Source organism: Cervus canadensis, chromosome X (assembly GCF_019320065.1).
Source record: "Cervus canadensis isolate Bull #8, Minnesota chromosome X, ASM1932006v1, whole genome shotgun sequence".
In the NCBI taxonomy this organism is placed as follows: Eukaryota; Metazoa; Chordata; class Mammalia; order Artiodactyla; family Cervidae; genus Cervus; species Cervus canadensis.
The window spans coordinates 81,545,787-81,561,351 of record NC_057419.1 but is presented as its reverse complement, the minus strand read 5'-3'; positions in this window follow the sequence as shown (position 1 = coordinate 81,561,351).

Genomic DNA, 15,565 nt, shown 5'->3' with positions numbered 1-15,565 from the left:
ATACCTCCAAAATATATCCTTTTCATTATATGGGACTGGAATGCATAGATAGGAAGTCAGGAGATATCTGGAGTAACAGACAAGTTTGGCCTTAGAGTACAAAACGAAGTGTAAATCTATGGCTGATTCATATCAATGTATGACAAAACCCACTGAAATGTTGTGAAGTAATTAGCCTCCAACTAATAAAAAAAATAAATAAATAAAATAGATAAATAAATAAAATTAGAAAAAAAAATCTAACAGAGTTTTGTCAAGAGAAGGCACTGGCCATAGCGAACACCCTCTTCCATCAACACAAGAGAAGACTCTACACATGAACATCACAATATGGTCAATACCAAAATCAGATTGATTATATTCATTGCAGGCAAAGATGGAGAAGCTGTGTACAGTCAGCAAAAACAAGACTGGAAGCTGACTGTGGCTCAGATAATGAACCCTTTATTGCCAAATTCATACATAAATTGAAGAAAGTAGGGAAAACCACTAGGCTATTCAGGTATGACCTAAATTAAATCCCTTACAGTTATACAGTGGACATTACAAATAGATTCAAGGGGTTAGATCTGATAGACAGAGTCCCGGAAGAAGTGTGGATGGAGATTTGTAACACTGTATAAGAGGTGGTGATCAAAACCATCCCCAAGAAGAAGAAATGAAAAAGGCAAAATGGTTGTCTGAGAAGGTCTTCCAAATAACTGAGAAAAGAAGAGAACATAAAGGCAAAGAAGAAAAGAAAAGATATATCCATTTGACTGCAGATTTCAAAAGAAGAGCAAGGAGAGATAAGAAAGCCTTCCTCAATGATCAATTCAAAACAATAGATAAAAACTATAGAATGGGAAAGACTAGAGATCTATTCAAGAAAATTAGAGATACCAAGGGAACATGTCATGCAGATATGGGGACAATTAAGGACAAAAAAGATATGGACCTAACAGAAGCAGAAGCTGTTAAGAAGAGATGGCAAGAATACACAGAAGAACTATACATAAAAGATCCTCAAGACTCAGAGAACCATGACGGTGTGATCACTCATCTAGATAAAGCCATACATCCTGAAATGCAAAGTCAAGTGGGCCTTAGGAAGCATCACTGTGAACAAACCTAGTGGAGGTGATGGAACCCCAGTTGAGCTCTTTCAAATACTAAAAGATGATGCTGTTAAAGTGTTGTTCTCAACATGCCACCAAATTTGGAAAAATCAGCAATTGTCAAGTAACATTTAACAGGAAGATTCCTGCATGCTGTTTTCTATTTCTCATAAATCCTCTATTCCTTATCAGTTCCTGGCAATGGGAACGAGTGAAACAGCACACAGTTCTCAGGATTGAGATCATGGGAAAGGGTATCTACTTGGTTTCCTTTCAGTAACTCCCTTCAGTGATTCTTTTCTGCATCAGCCATCAGCAAATTTGTATGTATTAGACTATCCATATTGTGACTATTGATAAAATTTCAGCCTGTGTAATAGCTTGGTAATCATCTTACTAAAGATATATAAGCCTGCATTTCTGCTAATAAAATACCCTTGCTCCATCAGAGCTTGGGTCCTCGTGCCTTTCTTTCTTTCTTTCTCCCTTTCTTTCTCTCTCTCTCTCTCCCTCCCTCTGGCTCTCTCTTTCACTTTCTTATTGTCGACTCCAGACCACTAGGTTCTGGTCCATTAAAGAACTGCAACAAGAAATGACTGCAGGACTGGAAAAGACCATTTATCATTTCAATCCCAAAGAAAGGCAATGTCAAAGAATGCTCAAACTACCGCACAATTGCACTCACATCACATGCTAGAAAAGTAAAGCTCAAAATTTTCTAAGCCAGGCTTCAACAGTACATCAACTGTGACTTTCAGTTGTTCAAACTGGATGTAGAAAAAGCAGAGGAACCAGAGATCAAATTGCCAACATCTGCTAGATCATTGAACAAGCACGAGAGTTCCAGAAATAGCATGTACTTCTGCTTTATTGACTAAGCCAAAGCTTTTGATTGTGTGGATCACAACAAACTATGGAAAAATCTTAAAGTGTTAGGAATACCAAACCACCTGACCTGACTCCTAAGAAATTTTTATGCTGATCAAGAAGCAAAAATTACAACTGGACATGGAACAACATGCTGGTTCCTGATTGGGGAAAGGAGTATGTCAAGGCTGTCTATTGTCACCCTGCTTATTTAACTTATATGCAGAGTACATCATATGAAATATCAGGCTGGATGAAGCACAAAATGGAACCAAGAGTGCCGGGAGAAACATCAATAACCTCAGATATGCAGATGACACCACCCTTATGGCAGAAAGCGAGGAAGAACTTAAGATCCTCTTGATGAAGGTGAAAGAGGAGAGTGAAAATGTTGGCTTAAAACTCAACATTCAGGAAAATAAGATCATGGCATCCGTCCCCATCACTTCATGGCAAATAGATGGGGAAGTAATGGAAGCAGTGACAGACATTATTTTGGGTTGTCTCCAACATCACTGCAGATGGTGATTGCAGCCATTAAATTAAAAGACGCTTGCTCCTTGGAACAAAAGCTATGACCAAACTAGACAGCATATTATAAAGCAGAGACATTACTTTGCCAACAAAGATCCATCTAGTCAAAGCTATGGTTTTTCCAGTAGTCATGTATGGATAAGAGAGTTGAACTATAAAACAATCTGAGTACTGAAAAGATGATGTTTTTGAACTGTGGTGTTGGAGAAGACTTTTGATAGTCCCTTGAACTGCAAGGAGATCCAACCTGTCCATCCTAAAGGAAATCAGTCCTGAATATTCATTGGAAGAACTGATGCCAAAGCTGAAGATCCAATACTTTGGCCACCTGATGTGAAAAGCCAACTCATAGAAAACACCCTGATGCTTGGAAAGATTGAAGGCGGGAGGAGAAGGGGACAACATAGGATGAGATGGTTGGATGACATCACTGAGTCAATGCACATGAGTTTGAGCAAACTCTGGGAGATGGTGAAGGACAGGGAGTTCTGGAGTGCTGCAGTTCATGCTGCAAAGAGTCCAACAGGACTGTGTGAATGAAAAACAACAAGTTACTTTTCACTAATTAGAAGATGATTATCTTTTATTTTATATTTTGTATAGTAGTTTTGCAGTCTTTAGCATGAATTAAAATCATCAATGTCCCATCTTCAGAGTTTCTGATTTTATTAAATTGGAGTGGGAGCCAAGATTTTGCACTTGTAACAATTTCCTAAATAATATCTATGTTGCTGTTCCAGGGACCAGATTTTGACAACCACTCATCAAAGGCACTGGTTTCCAACTTTCAGGAGTAAAATTATTTAATTCACAATCATTCAAAAGCCTAGGAGAAATAGACTATTTTTTTCCCCATACTATGTTGCAGGAAATAAAGTGGGGCAAGAAAGAGAGGTCGTGTCTCAGGTTTTAGGCTAGTCCCTGGGATGGGCCAACAAGTGCAGATTTTTGGCTTCATGCAGAAAAAAATTCAAAAGCAAGTCATAATAAAATGAAAGTTTTATTCAGAGAGTTACACACTTCATAGACAAAATGTGGGTCATCTAAGAAGGTGAAAGGCACCAGGGTAGAGGGTGCCAGTTTGTATAGGTGTAGGTAAATTCATAGGTTAATGAGTGGGAGAATTATTCCAACTACTTTGAGGAAGGGGTAAGGATTTCCAGGATTTTGGTAACTGCCTACTTTTTGGCCTTTTATGGTTAGCATCAGAACTGTCATGTAGGTGTGGTATTTATCTGATATATTTTAGTGAGTGTATACTGAAGTTCAAGGTCCAGTGGAAGTCAGCCTATCTGCCATCTTGGGCCTATTTGTTCAAATCAGCTTATATCATGTCCTCAGACTAGGTCATTCCTTTAAAGGTTGTGTCCTGTCTCCTTCCTGTCTTATCTAGGAGAAAAGATAACTTGAAGAAAAAGAGGAAAGCAATGATAAAAAGAGAGAAAATAAAGAAACAAAAAATTACTATATTAATGTTATTCAGTTACGAAGTCATGCCCAACTATTTGTGACCCTATGGACTGCAGTACACCAGGCTCCCTATCCTTAACTATCTCCTGGAGTTTGCTCAGATTCATGTCCATTGGAAAAACTATAGCTTTATCTATATGGACCTTTGTCCCTAAAGTCAAATACAAATAATTTATGTATCTCTAATCTGAGGAGAACCATTCTTCATTCTTGATTTCCTTTCCTGCTCATATCATTAGCTGTTAACTCTTCTTCTAAATGATTTTTGAAATTCAAATATAACAGTACTTTTGTTAGAAATAGAAATTACCCCTAGAAATAGCTACTTAGTATTTAATTGTGCAGTGGATTCCAGAATTCTATATTTTTAAAATATTACTCTCATGATTCTGCTAATCATTTAGGTTTAAGTGATTTTAATTTCTTTCTGTCACCTGATCTTGAGACATCTTATAGACTGCACATAAATTCAGTGTTTCCTCCCAGGTCTTTTAATTCATCTAGAGGGAACCATAAAGTACATTAAAAATCAAGTTGAGAAGATGGCGGAGGAATAGGATGGGGAGACCACTTTCTCCCCTACAAATTCATCAAAAGAACAATTGAACGTTGAGCAAACTTCACAAAACAACTTCTGATCGCTAGCAGAGGACATCAGGCGCCCAGAAAAGCAGCCCATTGTCTTTGAAAGGAGGTAGGACAAAATATAAAAGATAAAAAGAGAGACAAAAGAGCTAGGGACGGAGACTCATCCCGGGAAGGGAGTCTTAATAGAGGAAGTTTCCAAACACCAGGAGGGTCTGGGGGAAGTTTTCAAATCTCAGAGGCAACCTAACTGGGAGGAAAAATAAATAAAACCTACAAATTACATGCCTAAAAGCAACTCCCAGCAGAAAAGTACCCCAGACGCCCGCATCCACCACCAGCAAGTGGAGGCAGAACGGAGAGGAGCGGGTGGCATTGCTTAGGATAAGGACAGGCCCAAAGGCCCTGAGAGCAATCGGAGGGAGATTTCGTGAGATAGCAACTTAAACTGTGGGATAGCAAGAGAGAGAGAGAAAATTAACTGGCCCGAACACACGGCCGGCCGTTCGCAGAACAAAGGGACCGAGCAACTCCAGAGAAGAGCTAGCCGGTGGCAGACTGGCCCATCCCCGACGGAGGCAGGAGGCAGAGGGAAGGGGAAAGGGGCAAACTCGGCCCCAGAGACAGCACCCCCTACCACACTGCAAACAGGCCTCCAGTTTCTAACCAAAGACTTCCTGAGATTCTGGATGGTCGACATCCACTGGGAGGGTTGAGGCTAAACACAAGGTGGACTGGCGTGGGCGGAAACTGAGGCTGGGACCTTGGAGGGGAGAAGGCACACTGCACCCGGGGAGAGTGCGCCCGTCAAGCTCCTGGCTGCCTGAGCTGCTCCGGCTGGGGAAGGCACAAAACGCAGGTGCAACAGAGTCCTCGCTTTTGTGGAATACCCGAAAAGTGGAACTGAACACAACGCAGGGCCCGCTCCATATAGAGCAGCCAGGAGCCTGAGCAGTGTAGATGGGGAAAGCACACACACCCGTGAGAGGGGACAAACCCAGTGTGGCTGAAACACTGTGAGTGCTACCCACACACAGCAATATCTGTCTGAAGCGCAACTCCCTCCCCACAGCAGGACTGAGCTAGCGAACCTGAAAGAGACCACCTCCACCTGCCTGTGTCAGGGCGGATATTAGACACTGAAGAGACCCGCATACAGAAGCCAAATAAACAAAAGGAACCACTTCAGAAGGGACTGGTGAAACAGATTAAAATCACTGTAGGTAACACCAACTACACAGGAAGGGGCCTATAGATATCGAGAAGTGTAAGCTGGAACGAGGAGCTTTCTATTACTCCTTAATTTTCATTTTCGTTTCACTATAACCTTGCAAAAAACCAACCAAACAAACAAACAAACAAAAGAGAGAGAAGCCCTATTTTGAAACCCAACTTCATATATATTTCTAAAATTTTTTGTGTTTTTGTTTTTGTTTTTAATATTGTATTTTTAAGGGCCTAATCTCTACTCTAGATTTTTCATATTTGTTTTTCAGTATGTGATATAAATTTTGGACATTTAAGAATCCAATACACAGTTCCCATTTTTATTCAGGAGTGTGTTGATTACTCTCTCCCACTTTTGACTTTCTGTTTTCTACCTCAGAACACCTCTATTTCCTCCCTTCCCCTTCTCTTCCCAATCCAATTTTGAGAATCTTTGTGGGTGTCTGGGCTGCGGAGAACACTTTGGGAACAGAGAACTGCCTAGATCTGTCTCTCTCCTCTTGAGTACCCCTTTTCCTCCTCCTGCTCATCTCCATCTCCCTCCTCCCTCTCCTCTTGTTAATGTAACTCTGTGAAGCTCTCTGGGAGTCCCTCATGGTGGAGAATCTTCTCACCATTAAGCTATAAGTTTTATTATCAGTGCTGTATAGTTGGAGAAGTCTTGAGACTACTGGAAAAATAAAACTGAAATCCAGAGGCAGGAGACTTAAGCCCCAAACCTGAGAACACCAGAAAACTCCTGACTACATGGAACATTAAGTAATAAGAGACCATCCAAAAGCCTCCATACCTACACTGAAACCAACCACCACCCAAGAGCCAATAAGTTCCAGAGGAAGACATACCACACAAATTCACCAACAACACAGGAACGTAGCCCTGAGCATCAACATACAGGCTGCACAAAGTCACACCTAACACATGGACCCATCTCAAATCTCACTACTGGACACTCCATTGCACTCCAGAGAGAAGAAATCCAGCTCCACTCACCAGAAAACTGACGCAAGCTTCCCCAACCAGGAAACCTTGACAAGCCAATCGTCCAACCCCACCCACTGGGGGAAACCTCCACAGTAAAAAGGAACCACAGACCAACAGAACACAGAAAGCCCACTCCAGATATAGCAATCTAAACAAGATGAAGAGGCAGAGAAATAACCAACAGGTAAAGGAACATGAAAAATGTCCACCAAGTCAAACAAAAGAGGAGAGATAGGGAATATACCTGAAAAAAATTTAGAATAATGATAATAAAAATGATCCAAAATATTGAAAACAAATGGAATTACTGATAAATAGCCTGGAGAGAAAGATTGAGAAGATGCAAGAAATGTTTAATAAGGATCTAACAGAAATAAAAAAGAGTCAATTAAAAATGAATAATGCAATAAATGAGATAAAAAACACTCTGGAGGGAACCAAGAGTAGAATAACAGAGACAGAAGATAGGATGAGTGCAGGGAGCCTGCCTGCTCAAGGCCCAAAAAGGCCCTGGGAAAGCCTTGAAAGAGGCCATTCCCTGTCCCGTCACCCCATGATAAAGTAGTAAAACATTTGCTAGGTCTCCTTTGTTCTTCCTTGAGAAAAACATAGTAGTGACCTTCACTTAGTAGTTTATCTTGGAATACCAAAAACAAGATGTAAGCGTCTGCAATCACTTAAGACAAAGAATTGTATTGATGTGACAAACACCAGATGGCATTTTTTATGAACTATGTTTTCTGCTTGTACTAGTATAAAGGTAGCTGTTTTACTCAATAAAATCGCTGACTTGTCTAAAGAGCATTCAGCCCTCTCGACCCTATTCTTTACTTTCAGTTCTTCTTTCTCAGGCTTCCGTGCTGTTGCGATCGCGACTTGTTCTCTTTGCTGGCTGGTCCCGGCAGATAAGTGAGGTAGAAGATAAAATGGTGGAAATAAATGAAGCAGAGAGGAAAAAAAGAAAAAAAGAATTAAAAAAAAAAATGAGGACAACCTCAGGGACCTCTGGGACAATGTGAAACGCCCCAACATTTGAATCATAGGAGTCCCAGAAGAAGAAGACAAAAAGAAAGGCCATGAGAAAATACTCGAGGAGATAATAGCTGAAAACTTCCCTAAAGTGGGGAAGGAAATAGTTACACAGATCCAAGAAACCCAGAGAGTCCCAAACAGGATAAACCCAAGGCGAAACACCCCAAGACACATATTAATCAAATTAACAAAGATCAAACACAAAGAACAAATATTAAAAGCAGCAAGGGAGAAACAACAAATAACACACAAAGGGCTTCCCATAAGGATAACAGCTGATCTAGCAATAGAATCCCTTCAGGACAGAAGGGAATGGCAGGCCATACATAAAGTTATGAAAGAGAATAACCTACAACCTAGATTACTGTACCCAGCAAGGATCTTATTCAGATATGAAGGAGAATTCAAAAGCTTTACAGACAAGCAAAAGCTGAGAGAATTCGGCACCACCAAATCAGCTCTTCAACAAATGCTAAAGGATCTTCTCTAGATAGGAAACACAGAAAGGTTGTATAAACACGAACCCAAAACAACAAAGTAAATGGCAACGGGACCATACATATCAATAATTACCTTCAATGTAAATGGGTTGAATGCCCCAACCAAAAGACAAAGACTGGCTGAATGGATACAAAAACAAGACCCTTATATATGCTGTCTACAAGAGACCCACCTCAAAACAAGAGACACATACAGACTAAAAGTGAAAGGCTGGAAAAAAAATATTTCACGCATATGGAGACCAAAAGAAAGCAAGAGTTGCAATACTCATGTCAGATAAAATAGACTTTAAAATAAAGGCTGTGAAAAGAGACAAAGAAGGACACTACATAATGATCAAAGGATTAATCCAAGAAGAAGATATAACAATTATAAATATATATGCACCCAACATAGGAGCACCGCAATATGTACGGCGAATGCTAACAAGCATGAAAGAGGAAATTAATAGTAACACAGTAAGAGTGGGAGACTTTAATACCCCACTCACAACTATGGATAGATCAACTAAACAGAAAATTAACAAGGAAACACAAACCTTAAATGACACAATGGACCAGCTAGCCCTAATTGATATCTATAGGACATTTCACCCCAAAACAATCAACTTCACCTTTTTCTCAAGTGCACATGGAACCTTCTCCAGAATAGATCATATCCTGGGCCATATATCTAGTCTTGGTAAATTCAAAAAAAATTGAAATCATTCCAGTCATCTTTTCTGACCACAGTGCAGTAAGATTAGATCTCAATTACAGGAAAAAAAATATTAAAAATTCAAACATATGGAGGCTAAATGACACGCTTCTGAATAACCAAAAAATCATAGAAGAAATCAAAAAAGAAATCAAAATATGTATAGAAATGAATGAAAATGAAAACACAACAAACCAAAACCTATGGGACACTGTAAAAGCAGTGCTAAGGGGAAGGTTCATAGCATTACAGGCTTACCTCAAGAAACAAGAAAAAAGTCAAATAAATAACCTAACTCTACACCTAAAGAAACTAGCGAAGGAAGAAATAAAGAACCCCAGGGTTAGTAGAAGGAAAGAAATCTTAAAAATTAAGGCAGAAATAAATGCAAAAGAAACAAAAGAGACCACAGAAAAAATCAACAAAGCTAAAAGCTGTTTTTTTGAAAAATAAACAAAATTGACAAACCATTAGCAAGACTCATTAAGAAACAAAGAGAGAAGAACCAAATTAACAAAATTAGAAATGAAAATGGAGGGATCACAACAGACAAAACTGAAATACAAAAGATCATAAGAGACTACTACCAGCAGCTCTATGTCAATAAAATGGACAACTTGGAAGAAATGGACAAATTCTTAGAAGAGTATAACTTTCCAAAACTGAACCAGAAAGAAATAGAAGATCTTAACAGTCCCATCACAAGCAAGGAAATCAAAACTGTAATAAGAAATCTTCCAGCAAACAAAAACCCAGGACGAGATGGCTTCACAGCTGAATTCTACCAAAAATTTAGAGAAGAGCTAACACCTTTCTTACTTAAACTCTTCCAGAAAATTGCAGAAGAAGGTAAACTTCCAAGCTCATTCTATGAGTCTACCATCACCCTAATTCCAAAACCAGACAAAGAGGCCACAAAAAAAGAAAACTACAGGCCAATATCACTGATGAACATAGATGCAAAAATCATTATCAAAATTCTAGCAAACAGAATCCAACAACATAAAAATAAAAAAAAAAAACAGACATCATGACCAAGTGAGCTTTATCACAGGAATACAAAGATTCTTTAATATCAGCAAATCAATCAATGTAATACACCACATTAACAAATCGAAAGATGAAAACCATATGATTATCTCAATAGATGCAGAAAAAGCTTTTGACAAAATTCAACATCCATTTATGATTAAAACTCTCCAGAAAGCAGGAATAGAGGGAACATACCTCAACATAATAAAAGCTATATGTGACAAACCCACAGCAAGTATCACCCTCAATGGTGAAAAATTTAAAGCATTTCCCCTGAAATCAGGAACAAGACAAGGGTGCCCGCTCTCACCACTACTATTTAACATAGTTTTGGAAGTGTTGGCCACAGCAATCACAGCAGAAAAAGAAGTAAAAGGAATCCAGATAGGAAAAGAAGAAGTGAAACTCTCGCTGTTTGCAGATGACATGATCCTCTACATAGAAAACCCTAAAGACTCCACCAGAAAATTACTAGAGCTAATCAATGAATATAGTAAAGTTGTAGGATATAAAATTAGCACACAGAAATCCCTTGCATTCCTATACACTAACAATGAGAAAACAGAAAGAGAAATTAAGGAAACAATACCATTCACCATTGCAACAAAAAGAATAACATACTTAGGAGTATATCTACCTAAAGAAATAAAAGACCTATACATAGAAAACTATAAAACACTGATGAAAGAAATCAAAGAAGACACAAACAGATGGAGAAATATATTGTGTTCATGGATTGGAAGAATCAATATTGTAAAAATGGCTTTTCTACCCAAAGCAATCTATAGATTCAATGCAATCCCTATCAAGCTACCAACGGTATTTTTCACAGAACTAGAACAAATAATTTCACAATTTGTATGGAAATACAAAAAACCTCGAATAGCCAAAGTAATCTTGAGAAAGAAGAATGGAACTGGAGGAATCAACCTGCCTGACTTCAGACTCTACTACAAAGCCAAAGTCATCAAGACAGTATGGTACTGGCACAAAGACAGAAATATAGATCAATGGAACAGAATAGAAAGCCCAGAGATAAATCCACGAACCTATGGACACCTTATCTTTGACAAAGGAGGCAAGGATATACAATGGAAAAAAGACAACCTCTTTAACAAGTGGTGCTGGGAAAACTGGTCAACCACTTGTAAAAGAATGAAACTAGAACACTTTCTAACACCATACACAAAAATAAACTCAAAATGGATTAAAGATCTAAATGTAAGACCAGAAACTATAAAACTCCTAGAGGAGAACATAGGCAAAACACTCTCTGACATAAATCACAGCAAGATCCTCTATGACCTACCTCCCAGAATATTGGAAATAAAAGCAAAACTAAACAAATGGGACCTAATGAAACTTAAAAGCTTTTGCACTACAAAGGAAACTATAAGCAAGGTGAAAAGACAGCCCTCAGATTGGGAGAAAATAATAGCAAACAAAGCAACAGACAAAGGATTAATCTCAAAAATATACAAGCAACTCCTGCAGCTCAATTCCAGAAAAATAAATGACCCAATCAAAAAATGCGCCAAAGAACTAAACAGACATTTCTCCAAAGAAGACATACAGATAGCTAACAAACACATGAAAAGATGCTCAACATCACTCATTATTAGAGAAATGCAAATCAAAACCACAATGAGGTACCATTACACGCCAGTCAGGATGGCTGCTATCCAAAAGTCTACAAGCAATAAATGCTGGAGAGGGTGTGGAGAAAAGGGAACCCTCTTACACTGTTGGTGGCAATGCAAACTAGTACAGCCACTATGGAGAACAGTATGGAGATTTCTTAAAAAAACCTGGAAATAGAACTGCCATATGACCCGGCAATCCCACTTCTGGGTATACACACTGAGGATACCAGATCTGAAAGAGACACGTGCAGCCCAATGTTCACCACAACCTCAGCACTGTTTATAATAGCCAGGACATGGAAGCAACCTAGATGTCCATCAGCAAATGAATGGATAAAGAAGCTGTGATACATATACACCATGGAATATTACTCAGCCATTAAAAAGAATTCATTTGAATCAGTTCTAATGAGATGGATGAAACTGGAGCCCATTATACAGAGTGAAGTAAGACAGAAAGATAAAGACCATTACAGTATACTAACACATATATATGGAATTTAGAAAGATGGTAATGATAACCCTATATGCAAATCAGAAAAATAGACACAGATGTACAGAACAGAATTTTGGACTCTGTGGGAGAAGGTGAGGGTGGGATGTTTCAAGAGAACAGCATCAAAACATGTATATTATCTAGGGTGAAACAGATCACCAGCCCAGGTTGGATGCATGAGACAAGTGCTCAGGACTGGTGCACTGGGAAAACCCAGAGGGATTGGATAGAGAGGGAGGTGGGAGGGGGGGATCGGGATGGAGAATACATGTAAATCCATGGGTGATTCATGTCAATGTATGACAAAACCACTACAATATTGTAAAGTAATTAGCCTCCATCTAATAAAAATAAATGAAAAAAAAATCAAGGTGAGTAGAAATTTGATCCATCTAAAGCCTGTAGCAAAACTTTATTATAAAAATAGTATCTGGAAGCATAGGAAAGAAAAAGATGCAGTGAGTGGATTTCTACATGGATTGAAAAATAAATGAAGTTCTTTACATCATTAATTGGATTAACTGAAAAACAATTGAGTGTTGATTTGCTTTTTAAATAAAAAAAAAAGAAAAAGTCGAGTACTGTGATGTTAGATTAATAAATATCACATGAGTAGACCATAGAAATTTTAAGATGATTACAATGTATGGATGATAATAGAAAACCAGTGCAGTAAATCCATATTATAAATTGGTTCCCTATATATTATGGATATTGTGGATCAAGCTATGTCCCATGTGTACAGAGATATAATTCATCTTTTTCACTCCTATATTGTGAGCCCACTACAAAGAATAAAGTAAAGCAGTCATAAGTCTTTGTGATGGATGAGCCTCTTTTAAATCATTTTTAAATTCTTTGTTACAGTTTCTATTAAAAATTACATTCTTTGAAAATGAAAGAGTTGATAACTTCTAAGAAGGCAGTTGGCAAAGAGTAGCTAGTTCCAGGGGTAATTTCTACTGCTAACAAAGGCACTGTTATATTAAATTTCAAGAATCATTTAGAAGAAGAGTTAACAACTAATGATATGAATAGGAAAGGAAAGGAAATTGAGAATGAGAAATGGCTCCCCTTAGATTAGAGACACAGTCATGAATAATTTGTGTTTGATATATTAAAATAGTAATTTTTTTCTTTCTTTCTATCATCCCTTCCTTCTCTTTCTGCAAACTACCTCCTCCACCCAACAGCACATAAACAATGATTCAGTTACAATGCTAGAAAGGTATCTAAGATCATCCACTGAATTACCTCAGTTTACACTAGTCTAATAATGAAGTTTATCTGTAGAAATGTTGAAAATTATATGTTCCTCTATTAAAACTGCTATATCTGTCTCTCAACTACTCTTGTGCACCAGAGTAACCAAATATTTTACAAAATCACACACCAAGGTAACAGAAGGATCAGAACTGAGACAAGTTATGGTACAAATGTAGTGAAAAAGTCAATAAAACTTCCTGCCAAAATAATTTAGCATGATTAAATATATATTTCAAGGTCTAAGTTAGTGAGTTAGAACATATCTTAAAATCAAAAGAAAATAAAACAGGCAATTTTTAAACCGTGCATCTCAGATTTGGACTTGAACCTATACACTGGGACTCGAACCCAGCCAAAGTGCAGGTTAGGGATTGAGCTCATTGTCTTTTGAGATCACACACTTGGTCTCAGGACTTAATAAAGCTCAGGTTCTTGATTAAAAGAATTCAGTGAGAGGAAAAATAAGAAGTCAGTTTAGGCGAGGGTGGGATGTTCTGAGAAAATAGCATTGAAACAAGTATACTATCAAGGGTGAAACAGATCACCAGCCCAGGTTGGATGCATGAGACAAATGCTCAGGGCTGATGCACTGGGAAGACCCAGAGGGATGGGATGGAGAGGGAGGTGGGAGGGGGGATCGGGATGGGAAACACATGTAAATCCATGGCTGATTCATGTCAATGTATGGCAAAAACCACTACAATATTGTAAAGTAATTAGCCTCCAACTAATAAAAATAAATGGAAAAAATAATAAAATAAAATGAAAAAAAAAAGTCAGTTTAGAGAGAAACACTCCACAGACAGTGTGTGAGCCATCTAAGAAGGCAAAAGGCCTTGGGATATGCTGTGGTTAGTTTTTATGGACTGGGTAATTTCATAGGCTAATGATTGGAGTGATTATTCCAACTGTTTTCAGGAGGGGACAGGGATTCCCAGGTATTGGGCCACTGCCTAGTTTTTTACCTTTATGGTTGGCCTTGGAACTGTCATGGCACTGGTGAATGTGTCACAAAGCTTGCTGGTGTTACACTGAGCATGTACAGAGTCTCAAGGTGTAGTGGAAGTCAACTCATGTGCCACCTATTTGGTTCTAATTATCTTATGCCATGTCCTCAGGTTATATCATTCTTTCAAAGGTTGTGCCCTGTCTCCTTCCCTCTTGCTTAAGTTTGGCATCTTCTGTTTTGTAACTCAGTAGGAATGTATTTTGGGAGCTTTCCTGGTGGCTCAGTGATAACAAATCTGCTTGCCAATGCAGGAGTTGCAAGTTTGATCCCTGGGCCACGAAGATCCCCTAGAGAAGGAAATGGCAACCCACTCCAGTATTCTTGCATGGGAAATCCCTTGGACAGAGGAACCTGGTGGGCTAAAGTCCATGAGGTTGCAAAGAGTTGGACATGACTTAGCAATTAAAACAACAGTCAGGAATACATTTTTAACTAATATTAACATAGTATTCGATAGTTTTTGTGTGTGTTTTTCTTTTTTTTTTATGTTTTTTTTTCGATAGTTATTAAAGACAAGTGAATGCCAACAGAAAATGAACAGATTATTTAAAAAAGAGTTATCATGAAAAAGTTATGTAGCCTCCCCATTTTATTCTGGGTTTTATATATTCTTTGAGCAAATATTTAATGAAAACTTGATATGTTCCTATCCCTGGGGACTACTATTATAGCTTCTTTCCCTTTATATAAATTATAAAGTAAAAATATGTGTAACAGAAACACTGCTATTTTTATCTAGTATGTTAAATCACCTTTCATAGTCAGACAGTTGGCTGAATATCTGAGAAAACATTACAAAATTTCTTGTGCTGCCAAACTTCAAAACAGGTTTTAAGAATTTTAGCTTCATCTTCAATAAGTTGAAGTTGATTCTAGTATTTATACAAGTATTTATATGAGATTTCTCATTCCCTTAAACAGCTTCCCTTATTCTGGACTTAACAGTTGCTCACAAAGAATCTTGATCTTTCTGGTATCACCATTCATTCAAAAAGCATTTTTTTTTTAGCACCTGTACTTAATCAGTGGGCCTCTGTGATGGCTCAGTGGTAAAGAATCCACCTGCAGTGCAGGAGACCACCTGCAATGCAAAAGACTGAGGATCTGATCCCTGGGTCAGTGGCAA